Source organism: Leuciscus leuciscus, assembly GCF_965113295.1.
Source record: "Leuciscus leuciscus genome assembly, chromosome: 5".
Lineage (NCBI taxonomy): Eukaryota > Metazoa > Chordata > Actinopteri > Cypriniformes > Leuciscidae > Leuciscus > Leuciscus leuciscus.
In genome coordinates, this window is record NC_138729.1 from 31,160,302 (window position 1) to 31,175,740 (window position 15,439).

The 15,439-nt window shown below is 39.7% G+C and overlaps 1 protein-coding gene across 2 annotated transcripts in view; it reads left to right on the forward strand.

The window, feature by feature from the left end:
- The window catches only part of fibcd1b (fibrinogen C domain containing 1b), a 110,928-nt gene that overhangs the window by 84,249 nt on the left and 11,240 nt on the right, over positions 1 to 15,439 (forward strand). The window lies entirely within an intron of this gene.

The window sequence follows — 15,439 nt, forward strand, 5'->3', positions numbered from 1 at the left end:
TCCATCCATCCATCCATCCATCCATCCATCCATCCATCCATCCATCCATCCATCCATCCATCCATCCATCCATCCATCCATCCATCCATCCATCCATCCGTCTGTCTGTCTGCATTGTCCCTTACACCCATTTATTTGTTGATCCAACCTAGAAACTGAAAAGCACTGAATTAGAGTGCTAAATATCTATCTCCACATGATCACAGGATGAACAGCAGCAACTATTTCCTTCTGCTTTTCTTCCACTCCATGTAACAAGCAGGAATCAAATCAACAAGAAAGCCCAAATTGCCATGTTTACCATTTTTGCAAGCCAAAATGGCTTTTGACAGCCAAAGCTCTATAATCAAGCTCTTAACCTGCAGAGAGGTTTAAACTAGAATCATGATTGTGTGTGTTGGTCTGCGTGAGTGTTTTTGTTCCTCTGTTCACGTAATGGGATGAGCAGTTGGGACTAGCTTGTTGTTTTCCACTAAGGTAGAGAGAGAGAGAGAGAGAGAGAGAGATGATGTACAGGGAATTTAAAGGACATAAACACACACACACATACACACATAGGTCATAAATTGGTGCAACGGATGCAGGATGACAGATACATGTGGCATCAGTCAGGCCCATGGGAACGTGGATGAAGATACAGTTGTTTCTAATGTTGCCAACGCCACCCCTCCTCTACTGGTGTGGCCAAGTGAGGCACTTGCACTCCAGGGCATACTTTTACATGGAAATAGATTCTCATTGTCTTTCCCCTGTTAAGTAGATTAACATCAAAGAGATGTACAGTTTGGTTTAGTCAAGTGTGAACTTACAGACTCTGGTTCTCTGCACACACTGTTTGTATGCTGCGTTGCAGAATGGTAGTCATTGCACTTTCTATAGTGTCCTGTTATGCTTATTCCAAAAAAGCTGAGAGAGGGACAAAAGAAGCAGGTCATATTATAGTGTCTATAGTGTCCACGTACAGCTTCTCTGTCTGTTTCTCACACACATGGACATTGTTTACCCTTGATATTTAGATAAAGCTTACATCACGTTCCTTTTAACCAGTCAAATTCCCTCATGACTCAAATTTTCTTCCTTACCTTTGACCCTCTGTGTCATCAAACACTTCCACTGAAGGCTCATGGGAGTAATGGTGATGGTAGAGGCTGCACTTGTTGGGTAAAACAGGGCTAGTTTTATGATATACAGTGGTTAAGTTTTGAAAAAATACAGCTTCCCTTGCCATTGCAGTCTGGGGCTAGCCTAGAAATCTAGACGCACCCTAGCGGCATCAAAATGTATTTTGCAGCCAGGTGGGTCTAGCAACTCTCAATAGACCTTCTAGCTGCAAAAACCTAAATTGGGTCAGGCCAATCACGTCGTGTATAGAGTAGGCGGGGGCGGGCTTAACATATGACGACAGAGTTGCGACGGCTGCCACTTGAAAACAAAGAATGACGGCTGATGATGGAGAACAACGGTCTTTCGAATCGGCTTTGGCCGCGACTCTGGAGGACTTGGAGTTAAGTTTTTCTTTGAGAAAAGAGCAAAGAACGGCACTTAAGTCATTCTTAAAAAAAGGAAGATGTGTTCGTCGTTTTGCCGGCCAGATATGGCAAAAGTTGAATCTATCAACTAAGCTCCGCTGTTGGGAAAACGCTCTGGTTGGTTGAAGCGCTGTCCTATTGCGTGCAGAGGGAATTTGAAAGACTGCCGTTTATCCCGCCCCTCGGATTGAGTGTGTCTATGGTGAGTTTCCAGACCTAACATCTTGATGTAGGTCTGGCTTGCCAGGCTAGTCTGGGGCTGCAATTTTGAAAAAACTATGGAAGCTTGTTTCTGCCGCAGAACAAACCACATTTTAAAAGATAATACTTTTTAATAACACAATTGTGAGTTTACATCTGACTTTATAACTTGCAATTCTGACTTCTTTTCTCAGAATTGTGAGATATAAACTCGCAATTGCGAGTCATAAAGTCCAATATTCAGGAAAAAAAGACTGATGTGCGATTGTGACTTTATATCACGCAATTCTGACTTTTTCTCTTGCAATTCTGACTTTATAACTCGCAATTGCGACTTTATATCAATCAATTCTGACTTTATAACTTGCAATTGCGGATTAATATTATGCCATAAAAAGTCGCAATTGCCTTTTTAATGTTTTATTCTGTGGCGGAAAACAAGCTTCCATAGAAAACTGCTTGTATGCTCAAAAGTACAGGTCTACCAATTTTTTAGAAAGCTGACTTTTTTTTTCTTTTTTCTTTTTTTGCTGCAGCACCATGCATTCTTTTAGGATTGGAGTTAAATATGTATTGCTGCTTATTTCTTTGCAGTACCTCAATTGCACTGGTTTTGCAGCTTAATATGTTTGTGGAAACCGTGATCTATTGTTTAGGATTATTTCATGAATAAAATGTTTTCATTCATTCAGTAAATAAATGTCTTCATTATTTTTTTTTGATCAATTTAATGTGTTCTTGCTGAATAAAAATATTCATTTATTTAATAAAAAACATATTGACCCCAAATTTTTTAACAGTAGTGATGAACAGAGAAACAGAGCACATTTAAGGTGAGCAATGTCATTGATAACATTATCCAGGGACATTGTCTTATTCACTCCAAATTGGGTTTAATCAGAGAAAAAACAGAGTTAAACTGACTCTATCGTCACTGGAGAGCTCATTCACACTTCACAAAGAAGATATGACAGAGGAGATGAGAGATCATTATCATGTGCTATTTAGACACATTCACTTTCTTTTTTTCTATTTCACGCTGTTCTCTTTCTGTCACTATCAGCATTCTCTGTTTTATTTCTTTACTTCTGGTTGTAAATCCTCACACTCCCTGATCAATTATAGCACTATGAATTATGGCTCCCTAACAAAGAGCATCCATTTTCTGTGCGAGTCATGAGTGCCCCTCTATAATTCTTTCTCACACAGACACACACAATCTCGAGCAGGACAACCTGTGCACTTCCCATAATGCACTAACTCAGGCTGACTATGGGTTTCATTTGAGTTTAATATTGCTATGAAATATGATACGCATAAAATGTAAGTGGAGAACGAAGGGAGGATGTTGAGTCTTAATTGAGTGAGTGCATTAATATCAGTCCAGTGTCATAGAGGTGAAAATGATCTCAAACATAGATATGTTGTGTAAGTGTGTGTTTGTAAGTACCTCGTTGAGACCTTAGAGTTATGAAAATATTCATCATAATCCAGTCGGCCTAAGCTCTATGAACAGATGACATTGCATTTGTATTTACTTGCATGTCATTTCTGTCCATTTGAAATGCTTTTTTCCCCTCAAATCCCCAACCCCTTCTCATTGTGCCACAATTTATGACCTATGTGTGTGTGTGTTTATGTCCTTTAAATTCCCTGTACATCATCTCTCTCTCTCTCTCTCTCTCTCTCTCTCTCTCTCTCTCTCTCTCTCTCTCTCTCTCTCTCTCTCTCTCTCTCTCTCTCTCTCTCTCTCTCTCTCTCTCTCTCTCTCTCTCTCTCTCCTTAATAGACTCCATTAGTGTAATAATCATCTCTGTTAATTATCTTGTTTTGCTCTTCGATCACTCTCGTGGAAATCTGCAATTTTTTTTAATGTTTTCAGCACTTTTTGTGGGAGAAAATCAGCACAAGTCTACAGAAAATATTTAAATATGTTAAAATATGTTAAGTGGAGCTTAGAGTACAACAATGGATCTGTAGCTGAATGAGTTATTAAATTAGTCTGAATTTTATTTAAACAACAGCAATGCTAAAAAAAAAAAAAACACACATCTGAAACCAGCCTAAGCTGGTTTGCTGGCCTTGTTCTTTTGGCTGGTTTTAGAGCTGTTTTGGGAACTTCTCAGACTAACTAAAGGCCAGCTTTTCCACACCAGGGGACTATCTTAAACCAGCTTTATTTACCCACCCTCAACCCATGTTGTTCCAAATCTTTAAGGCTTTATATTATCTGTGGAACACAAAAGAAGATATTTTGAGTAATGTCCAAAGAATAAAGCAAGTCAAACAGGTTTGAAATGACATAAGAGTGAGTAAATTATGTAATCATTGTTATTTGGTGATGAACTATCCCTTTAAGGCATTGTTTTTGTTTTTTGTTTTTTCAGCAGGGATGTATTTAAAACTCTTTCAAAATGCAGTTTTAATGAAGAACACTGAAGAAACCATATATAATTTTTTGAATGACTCTGTGCAAACATGCCGAGTTTTCATCATAGTTGCTGTTAGGCTGCGGTTTCATAACATTTATGTTCTTATAAATGTTCATTATGTTCTCTTTTTGACGTTTATGGCAACCTCTTGAAACCATGTTTTCAAGAAAAAGAAACATGTCATGTAAGAGTACTTCTTATTTGGTTGAGGGGATTTTCATTTCTAGTCAGAATTTTTTTTAAATATTTCCTCGGTTGTTTTGTATAATGACTACTACAGTTACATTGGGAATGTTTGGAAAGACAGATTACGTCTCAAATCAGACTTGCTGTCTCTGACTCTGCCTAGATACACTTAGTTTTGTTGGTGAGTCGTTTCTCTGGCTCTGCTCACTGCTTTTGAACATCTACACACGTTTGACACATACTATGTGTCAGGTAGTGAGTTAGAGACTATATAGCTGTTTTTCCCCCATAGGTGTCACTTTCTCTGAGCTGCTCTTCAAACTTAGGTTTTCCTTCTGTAACTGGATTCTAGAACACAGTGAAAATAGGTGATGAAACCTCATCCACACTGATCCAGAGCTCACTCATGTACCTCAGGGCATCCATTTCAATGTCTTTGTTTAGTTTTGCTCCGAATGATACAGTAAAAACTACACTATTGATTGAGGCTAACAACACCATAACTAAATTACAGAAGTAAAACAACATGTTTAGGTTTCATTGTTAACAATACACAATCATTAACTTTCAATGGCCATCTTTACTTGCACATAATTTATTTTCCAATCCATATTCTGTCTATGGCTTTAATCTAAAAAAAGTTTACATGCTCCACATGGCAATGGTATTGTATAGTCATTAATTCATTAATTCATTAATTAATTAATTCATTCATTCATTCATTCATTCATTGAGATTGTCTTTTTAGCAAGCACCAAAACTACTTATTGCAACAACAACAAAACAACTCAAGAATGATTAATTATTAATCGTCTTACATATTAAAACATCATGTATCGTGTAATATAATCAGCATGTTTTGATTTATCCAAAAACATGCAGATTTTTGCCCTGGTATTCTCTTCTGGAAGTACTGTAGATCTTTCATTTGTTATGCTGAATTTGAGAACATTTTGACAGTAATTTAATCAACTCATTAATTATCAATCATGTTCATCACAATAACACACAACAGCATTATGAATTGCACAATGTAGTTCATGAGACTCATACAAACGAATACCATGATGTTTTTTGTTTTGCTATGTTTGTACGATGTTAAGTAAAAAAAAAAAAGTCTTCTCGCACCAAATACATTTTCAGTGAATGGTGAATATTTTTGGTACGTTTTTGGCACGCCGCTTTATTATTTGTTTTAGAACATTGCATTAATTATGAAAATCAGGTTAAGAGCAGAAGAGTCCCAAAAAAAAACACATTTATCCTGCACTTTCAAAGTTCTTAGTGGTCACCTTGGCAGTGTGCAAGTGGATTCTTAACTATAGACTTTTGAATCGTATTAGCCCGACTTGTGTACCTTCAGTGCGTGTATAGTGTGTACATGTGTGTGAGCTCACACAAATGCGTTTACCACCACCCCCCCCCCCCCCCCCCCCCCCCCCACCCCCATATCCCCCCTGAGCTTCTCCCTTTGAAGTCAGTGAGAGATCCTTTCCGTTCTTCTCTTGTCTTAATGGGAGAGAGAAAATAGACAGGTGTTCAAAGACACCCCTCCACTTTCTGCCCTCTCCGCTGCCCTCCATCTCTCCATCACACTATTCATGCCTCCTGTTCATTCTTCTCCACCAAACACACACTTCACGTTTCTTCCTGTGAGTTCTCTTTTTCTCTTCCCCTCTTCTTTCTTTCCTTTTCTTTTGCACTGAGTCACACGGAGAGAAAAAGCATTATGAATATTTTAACTCGCAGAAATGTCACTGAAAGAGGACAGAAAGAGAAAAAGATAAAGTGTAATGATTCAAGTGCTGTTTCTGTTTCCTGGAGTAAAACCATGTGAATGCGGAAAAATGGCTTGGGGTGATATTTATAACCTCTCGAAACATTTCTCTCGCAACATACTTTTCAAATCTAAGCAAATAAATCATTAATATTTGAACCTTTTACCATGGCAAAAAGAGAAATACGGATGTGCACTGTCTGTGTATGAATTGTTAATGAGTCAGACAATTGTATCACTCAAATTAGGTGCAAATTGAAGACATTAACACATTAATCAAAATGAAGACATGTCTTTGTCTGTTTAGCTGTTTAGAATGTTGCACCATTATTTAAATGTGTAACAATTTAACGTGTTTATTATGAACATCTAGAAGAGATGTTTTTATTTCTGTTTTAGTATGATATCTGTATTTGTTGAGAGTGTTTTTGTGTGTAAAGTAACCCAGAGGAGCTTTGAAACGTTATGGATTTCTCTGACCCAATTTTTTCCAGCATAATTGCTGGAATATGTCATTTTTAGAGTGGTATTTATCACAGGTGTGCTGTGTGAGTGCCGGTGCCCGTAGGCTTTTTACTATGCTGCTCTCTTAAATTTGTGCTTAACATACAATCCTCTTTCTGCCTCAATATATCAGTGTCTATTTACAGTATGTTTACTGGCAGATAGGAAGTGCCCAGGATTCACGGGTGTTGACTGCCCATATCACAATAGCAGGGCATCTGGCAGAAGGGACAGGAAGTGTGCTGTACAAGAGAGAGCTTGTATATGATCTATCATGCTTACTTTCTCTTTGTGTGTGTGTGTATGCTTAGCTGTAGCTTGAAGACTAAAGTGTCCCCAGAGAGCAGATAAATATGAAGAAATCTCCTTTTTGGGACATTTCGGGGTGCCATCAGTTGGATTATTTTTTTTTTTTTTGCTTCTAAAAAGGCACAAACATGTATTTTAAGAGTTTGGTTAGGGTTAGTCTAATTTATTATGATATATTATATTTTAATATGCATTATATATTATAAAAATATATGCTTCAATTGCCATGTAAGTTGTATAATCTTGTATAAAAGGATTTACTAAATGCATATATGTTATGGCTATGTTCTGTTTTGGCTTAGTTTTGTGTTCTTGAGTTCATTTTCTGTCTTCCTTAAGCCTGGTTCACACGGCAGGATAATTAGGCCGATTTTAGCCCCGATTCACCCCTTCCGACAATCTTAAGGATGCTCCGATTATCGTAAAATAATCTGATCAGATATTCCTGCCGTGTGTGGTGTGTTAAGGCTGCTCTCGTCTGCTCGGAAGGACGTCGGGACCGCTCCGATCTCAAATCGGGGATATCCAACATGTTGTATTTATTTGGCCCGATTTCTTCTCGTGTGTGGTGTCCCCCGAGCACGCAGCCTGTGGACTGTGGAGTGTAGCCAATCAGAAAGCGAGGTGATATATAATCAAAACAGCCGGCGATATGGCGCATCAGAAAGTCCGGTGGACGTCAGAGATCATCGCCTTTTCTTTTGATAACGTTTTTTTTCCGGTTAAAAACAAACTACAAACTATTGCCACTGCATCCTCTTCGTCCGCCATGATTGTTTACTCTGAAGTCACGTTTGATCTCGAGGTATTTTGCGCGATTTCCCGTCTGATCTGGGAATGCTCGGGAGTCAAATCGGTTTGTGTGTGATGTGTTGATTTTGCCGTGTGGCTGCGCACCACACACTGTACGACCAAAACTGTTAGACCCGTGATTTTTTATCCCAGTGTGTGGGGTCTCTCAGGTTTGGAAAATCGGCCGACAATTTTTAAATCGTCCCGTGTGAACCAGTTGACCTAGTTTCCTAGTGTGTGCCTATCTGTTACTATAGTAACATATTGTGTCCACCTGCCCATTGTTAACTTACTCGTTTAGTCCTGTTTTATCCCTCCTGTTTAGTTCAGTCTCTTGTCTGTTCTTGTTGAGACTATAACTGTGTCCCAATTCAGGGGCTGCAGCCTTTGAAGTGCGCGGCCGACGCAACCTTCGAAGGATGCACTGAGACTCGTTTAAAGGGGAAAGTATAGTCGACTGCGTCATCGTGGCGCGACGAAGGCTGTCCCAATTCGAAGGTCCTACGAAGGCTCCTTCAAAATGCAGCCTGCAAATGCATCCTTCTTTTCCCATGAATGCACGATACATCAGAAGGATTCTTCGCAGCCTTGCCTACCCCAGAATTCATTGCGCGCCGAAGGCGAAATTGCCAGATTAGACTTTTAAATGTAAGTATTGGATTTCAATTGAATCGAGTAATCTAATGATAAAAAAATAAAATAATAATAATAATAATAATACAATAAAGGTTCAAATGTTGACTTATGTTACCAGTAACGTAATGTGATTTTTACATAGGCTAGTTTATACTCTTTAGACTTTATTATGTACATCAACCCTGTTTTGTTTTTAGACAGTTATAACAAGTGTTCACACTATATATATATATAAGTTTTAAGTCCAGTACAAATGTTAGTGCCGCTCGTCACAACGGTTGTCACCAGTTGCTAGACGACAAAACCAAACCATTGAACAACTCCCAGGACACAGCTAGCAACAATTTGTTAATGTGACAATACATTTTGTTAGTTTCACTTTTCAAATAACCAGTGGTGGAATGTAACAACATACATTTACTCTGGATTAAAGTATACATTTGAAGTACTTTAGATTGTTTTTCAACTCCACTTCATCCCAGTGGCAAATATTGTCCTTTTTATGAAAAACTGACTTTTTACACATGGATATTAGATTATGATATTAGATATTGTTTAAAAAATATATAAACAGTATATAATAGAAACACTAAAAATATGTCTTCTAGTTCAGGGAAAGGCAACGTCTGTCCTGGAGGGCCGCTGTCCTGCAGAGTTTAGCTCATAGGACAGTTTTGCATGCTAAAATATTTTATCGTTTGATTTTTTAGTATGTGAGTTAATTTATTTTATTCTTCCCTCTTTCTGAAAACATCTCAGTGACTGGCAGCCCATGCTTGAGGCAGCCCACGCTTGAGGCAGCCCACGCTTGAGTCAGCCCTGCAAACCTGTTGGTAGACAGTGGAAATATGCACTGATCCCAGATGATGTCCCACCGGCAGAGGCTTTACCAGCGTCTCTATTGTGCAGCCCATCTCCTGCTCAGCTCAATAAAAGTCTACAGAAAAAATATTTTCCTCCAATCTGTTTTATGTAGGCTGTGCTTTTAATTTAAACTTTAATTTTGTTTTTCTTATCTTAAACGTAACTTATCTTGTAAATAGTTGTCAAAAGTAGGCTATTATAAGTAAAAATTTATTGAACAATTTATTTTGTATCAAATGTACAAATTAATTGACATGACAAAAAAAATGTACAGAATAATTCATTTATTACATTTACAAGTTATAACTTGCATTACAAAAATAAACAGTGCACAGAAATAATTTTTTGTTTCATTAACAAATTATAACTTGCATAAAAATAATGTAGCCTACATGATTGTTTAATTAACAAATTTTAATTAACATAACCACATGTTTATTTCTCTACCAATCTGTCAAGAAGAGAAAACACTGTCCATTCTCTCCCTACTCTGTCTCTCTGAAACTTAATGTTCTCTCTAAATATCTCAATCAGCTCATCCTCTCTGTCTTGTTTTCTCTTGGCTGGTGCTGGTTCCCGTTCAGTCGCTCATGTTCAATGTAGTCGACGTGTCGACTGATTGGGATCACGCTTAGGGAGCCTGTCATCTTTGAGTATTGTTAAAACGAGCCAATGCACATTGGCGTGCGTGAATTGCATCACACGCTCCGTCCCCCTACGCGTGGATAAATACGGAAGTGGATGCACGCACCAGTTGTCTTTCGCTTCGGAGCCGATCGGTGTTGATGTCTGTGAATAGTGTTGTTGTGTTACAATGAGCGAGTGTGTCGGTGTTCTTCTGGAAGACTCTCCCAATGATGGTGTTTCTACAGCAAGTTGCAGCGGTGATCGCAAGCTACTGAAGCTCGCAACAGCTGTTTTAACAGCATTTTATTTCTAAAAGTGTTTGTTGACGGCCGGTTGAGTCCCCATTCCCATGCCCCGCTCTAGTGTTTCTTCTGGGCCAAGTCCCCAGAAGAAGGCTGGAGTGCTGCGTGAGTTGGGTTTCTCTGCCAGAAACCGCCTAAGTAGTTCTTCCCCCCACACTACCCTTGACGGAGGAGCGGTGAAGGGATATGAGGCTATCCCTCCGGTGGATCGGTCTGTCGCGATGCAACTGTGTCCGGCGACTGCTACCTCATGGAAGGGGGATCCTCGTCTCCCCTCTAAGGCCTGTAAGTTAACGTTGGGTATGAGGGTAGCCCAGACCGTGAGCTCATGGGTGAGCTCCACACTGCAAATGACCTCGCCCTCCGGGGCACGAAAGGTACCTACATTTTCAAAAGAGCAATTTCCTCTGTTCCTGGGTCCCGAGAGGGTCAGACTGGCGGTGTGCGACCCTGTAAAGCCTTTCACCTCTCAGCCACCTCTTGTATCGCTAGCCAACAGCTGGGTGCGTTTAGAGGACCCGGTCACGCCGTCTCGCGCACTCTCTGCCGTCATGTAGAGACAGGTAAGTGTTGCACCATACACTCAGACCCCGCTTCGGGCCACCTTTGGGCTTTCCGAGCTGGGTCCTTGTCCTCTACCTCGCTACCTCACCCCGGGTACGTCTGTGGTCCCCCTGGGCCAGTTCGTAGAAGCCTAGAAAGAGCTCCCAACCAATCCAGCTGGCTCCTCCGTACCAGCGTTTGGCCGGCGTCCGCCCATGTTCAGCGCTATTCGTTACACTTCAGTGCTCAGCGAATGTGCGTCTGTCATGTTCGCAGTCATTGCAGTCCTGCTGACGAAGGATGCGATTGAGCCGGTCCCTCCAGCCGATATGAAGACCGGCTTCTACAGCCCATACTTCATTGTACCCAAGAAAGGTGATGAGTTACGGCCAATCTTGGACCTGCATCTCTTGAGTTGGGCCCTTTACAAGCTTCCGTTCAAGTTGCAAACGCAGAAATGCATTTTCGAATGCTCCGTCCCGGAGACTGGTCTGCAGCGTTCGTCCTGAAGGATGCGTACTTCAGATCTCTACACTTCCACAATGCAGGCCATGCCTGTGTTCTTGCGTTCAAAAAAAAAGAGGGGTCGAAGTCTCAGTACAATGTCCCACCCTTCGAGTGCTACATAGCAGGTTGGGTCTTCAGGTCAACTGGGAAAAGAGTAAACTTATCTACGGACTGAGGATCTCTTTTTCCGGTATGGAGATGGATTCGGTCCAACACGTCTCCTGAGAAGAGCGTGTTTGGTCGGTGCTGTTAAGTGAGAAAGGGTCCCACTCTAAACTTTTCAGAGGCTCCTGGGGCATATGACAGACGCAGCTGCAATAGAACGGCTTCATATGAAGACCGCTTCAGCACTGGCTTCATGGCCGAGTCCCGAGGTGGCCCAGGGCTGAGCGGCACGCTCCGTGTGACAATCACCCTGGCCTGCCAAACCCTCAGCCCATGATCAGACCTTTTATTTCTCCGGGCCAGCCACCCCAGAACACCCCTGCTCCTCAGCGATAAACAACTGGTGCGTGCATCCACTTCCATATTTATACCCACGCTGCATGGCGGAGCGTGTGATGAAATTTTAACAATACTCAAAGATGACATGCTCTCTTAGCGTGATCCCAATGAGTGGACACATCGAATACGTCTCCGTTCCCTCCTTCAGGGAATGAGGTTTACATACATAACCGAGACGTTCCTCGTTCTATCCTTCACGCCCGGGGGAAAGAAGGACAGTAGGCAGTGTTGCCAGGTCTGTGCAACAAAAATAACCCAAAAAGCCCATCGGCTCTTCTCCATCGGGCAGCCGAATTCTCCACTGGATTTGTGCGTCTGAGGGGTGTTTTGGGTGTTTTGGAGCTTCGAAATCGTACTTACGGGGATGGAAATCAACCCGCGGGTAAAAAAATGTCCAGCACCTTCAGAGTATCCCATTTCTGCGGGAAAACCTCGGACTTGGCAACACTGACGGTAGGCCGCATTAGAAGGATAGTTTGAATTGGGACAGCCTTCAACGCGCCGGTGTGACGCAATCGGCTTTCAAATTAGAGCTTAGATCGGTGCAAAAAAATCAAGCCCGAACCTACCCGAGCCTGTGCACGTTGTGTCCGAGCCCGGCCAGTCCTGACACATTAACTGTAATTATGAGCCCGAATAAAAAAAAAAATTATATGTGGGTCGTTATAACTGATGTTCTCAACTACAATTCCGAGTTGTTTGAACTACAGAAATCTGTTTACAATTATCTTAATAAATAATGCAACAAGGACGAAGCATGTAAACTGCGTTGTTTGTTTATTCAGAATGGAATGGATTGCAAATGGATCCGAATGAAGAAACGTTAAAAAAAACGTGAACCCTCGACAAAGCCAACACATATGTTGTCACTGGCCACGACTTGTTTAAAATGGTTCCATACCTCCAACTTTCCTCCAAACTTGTTCAAAGTTAATTCTCCTGTTTTAATTTTTTTCTCTACATCTTCAAGCTCCATGTTGCACTTGAGCTACACAAAACAGCACAGCAGGCCCGGTGTGATGCGTGCGAGTGGAGGAGACGCTGCGCATGACACATGACGTGTTTCTTTGTCCACCCAATTAGGCTAATAAAGTAATGATTAAAAAACACAAATGCTTGATCAAGGGCCCGGCCCGAGGATAGTGGTGGGAAATATCGTCCCGAACCGGCCCGCGGGTCGGGGTCAATTTCAGCTCGGGCAGAGAATCTAAGCTCTACTTCAAATACGGCCTTCGGAGGATGCAGCCCCTGAATTGGGACACAGCTTCCATGTGGTTTTCAGTACTTCTACCTGTTTGTATGATCTCCTAAGTATTTTGGTTTAATATTAAAAGACTAATTCTTGGAATTTGACATTCTACTTCATTTGATTTGAACCACGCCATTACAGCATACATTTAAATTTACTGTATTTCTGAAAAGTCTAGACATTATGTCTTTAGTCTGCTATTGTGAAGTATTCATGCAGGAAAATATGCTTTCTTAGAGATTGTAATGACCACTATTATGCTTTTCATCCACTGTAAAAAAACTAAAAAGTTGCTGCCTTCAATTTTTAAGTACAATCAACTTGGATGTTTAAGTCATTTAAATTACATTAAACTGACTTTAAAAAATGAGTTGAATCTTGAATAACTTAATACAAAAGTGGAAAATTGCTTAACTTATTTTGATGAATTTGTTTGATCATATTTTTATTTATTTTTACAGTGTCTAATGATTTTGTATGGTAAAAATGCATAAAGGACATCATGCTGGAACTACCAATTATTTTTTCAACAGTTTAATCAATCAATTAATCGAATATCATCGTTTTGAGGTTGGAGAGCCCCAGGATGTTTTCTTTCTTTTCAGTTGTGCTGCTGTGGTGTGGTAGGCCATCTCAGTTTTACAGAGCGTGCAGAGCCATTTTATTTTGTCTCTTTTTTTTTTAATTCCCCACTTTAGACTGGCTCGATGTTTTTGTAATAACGGCTGATTTTCAGCATACCAGAGAGTCGGAGCCGACCAGCATATGGGATGACCATAAACAGCGTAATGAATCAATGCATTCCACGCAAAACGACTAATTTACGCAATCAGCGTAATTGATTACATCGATGTGTCGTCCCAGCCATATTCAGAATATGAAAATATAAAAATTTCTGCTTAAGTTCGTATGCTTTAGTTCATAAGAAGAAACATTTACCCGATAAAGCCATCCAACAGCACACTCTGACTCACATTCACTCTCGCTAGTAAATTGAGCAATCAGTATGATAATTCAAAACAAAATGCAGCTTAGATCTTACGTTTGAAATGTCTTCACAATAATGTTTAATTGAAAGTTCAAGCACACCTGAGTTGTATGCGCACAGACTCGCCTGTTGGCCCCTTTTTTGGTAGAAAAGCAAGAGGGGCATAAAATTCTCCCAATGTTTAATTATTCCAAACGAGGGAGAATCTCAAGGGTTTTAATTAAGCCTGAATTAAATTGATGTAAATTGCATGTGAAAGTAGCAGGTTTATTTTCCTCTTTTTAAAAATAAATCATTTTATTTATTTATTTAGCAAAAGGCAAAAAAGGTTCTGTATGCACTCATAGAAGCCAGCCTCGAAGCTACTGTTTCCTTCATTTTTCCTTCATTCTGCTTTTCTTATCAATTTTGTCCCTTTCCTTGTGTGTATATAGTCATATATTTGTAGTCACTGTGCCATACATGTCAAATTAATTTAGATAATTCAGCTCAGTTTTTATACGTGAGGACGGTGCTGCAAGACTTTTCCTATCAGGTGCTTGTTGGTCTAGTGCTGGAAATGTGATGCAAAAAAAAAAATATATATATATATATAAAAAGAGTGAATCTCCCCTAAGACCTGGTTGTTTTACATGCAGTTATAATGCATAGTAGTCATGTATGAATTTAAAAATGTTTAAAGTATGCATTTGCTCTGCATAATAATAGATGTTTGAGCATTTCAGTGTTTTATTACATTGTTTTATATGCAAGCCACAGAGAGTGAGAACGAACTACACATTTATACTAGGGATGGGGGAAAGAAATGTTAATTTTTGTGATTAATATCGGCTGTGTAACGTTAAATATAATTAACATAATTTATGCAGCCTTTGTTTTTCTGCTGTCTGAGACTATAATATTTTTTTTTTCCACACTTCCTGTGCTGTTATATGCCCATGCTGTTTGAGCATTGCAGTCTGTGTTTGGTTGTACTTGATTGATCAAAATTAAGCCATGCAGGTGTAAGTGATGATAGATGTATCAATACCTGTGATAGCCTACTAATAGAGAGGATTGAAAATCCATAAAATACTAAGGGCCAGATTTACTAACAGTTTGTGCCAGCGCAAACCATGTTTTTGAGTAAAAAAAAAATACTGTCAGGATATACTAAAGATACGCAGTAAAAAGACAGAAACATCATCTGGAGTTATTTCTCATAAATAAAGGCGAAGCTAAATGAGAATTTTATTATAAGGGGTATGCAATAATTCTTGTAAGTTTATTTAAATTATTAGATTGATTCTTTAATTGTTGTAAAGGATAAACAAAACAGTAGTCGGATAATTTGCAGTTTGCTACTAAATGTAAAAAGTATTAAAATATATTGTTGAATCATTGTGTAATTTTATCTTCAAATACGTAAAGAAAATAAATCAATTTAAGAATGGTACTGGTATTGGCGATATATCCCTGCCAGTCCTTGATAATAATGATACTTGACAAA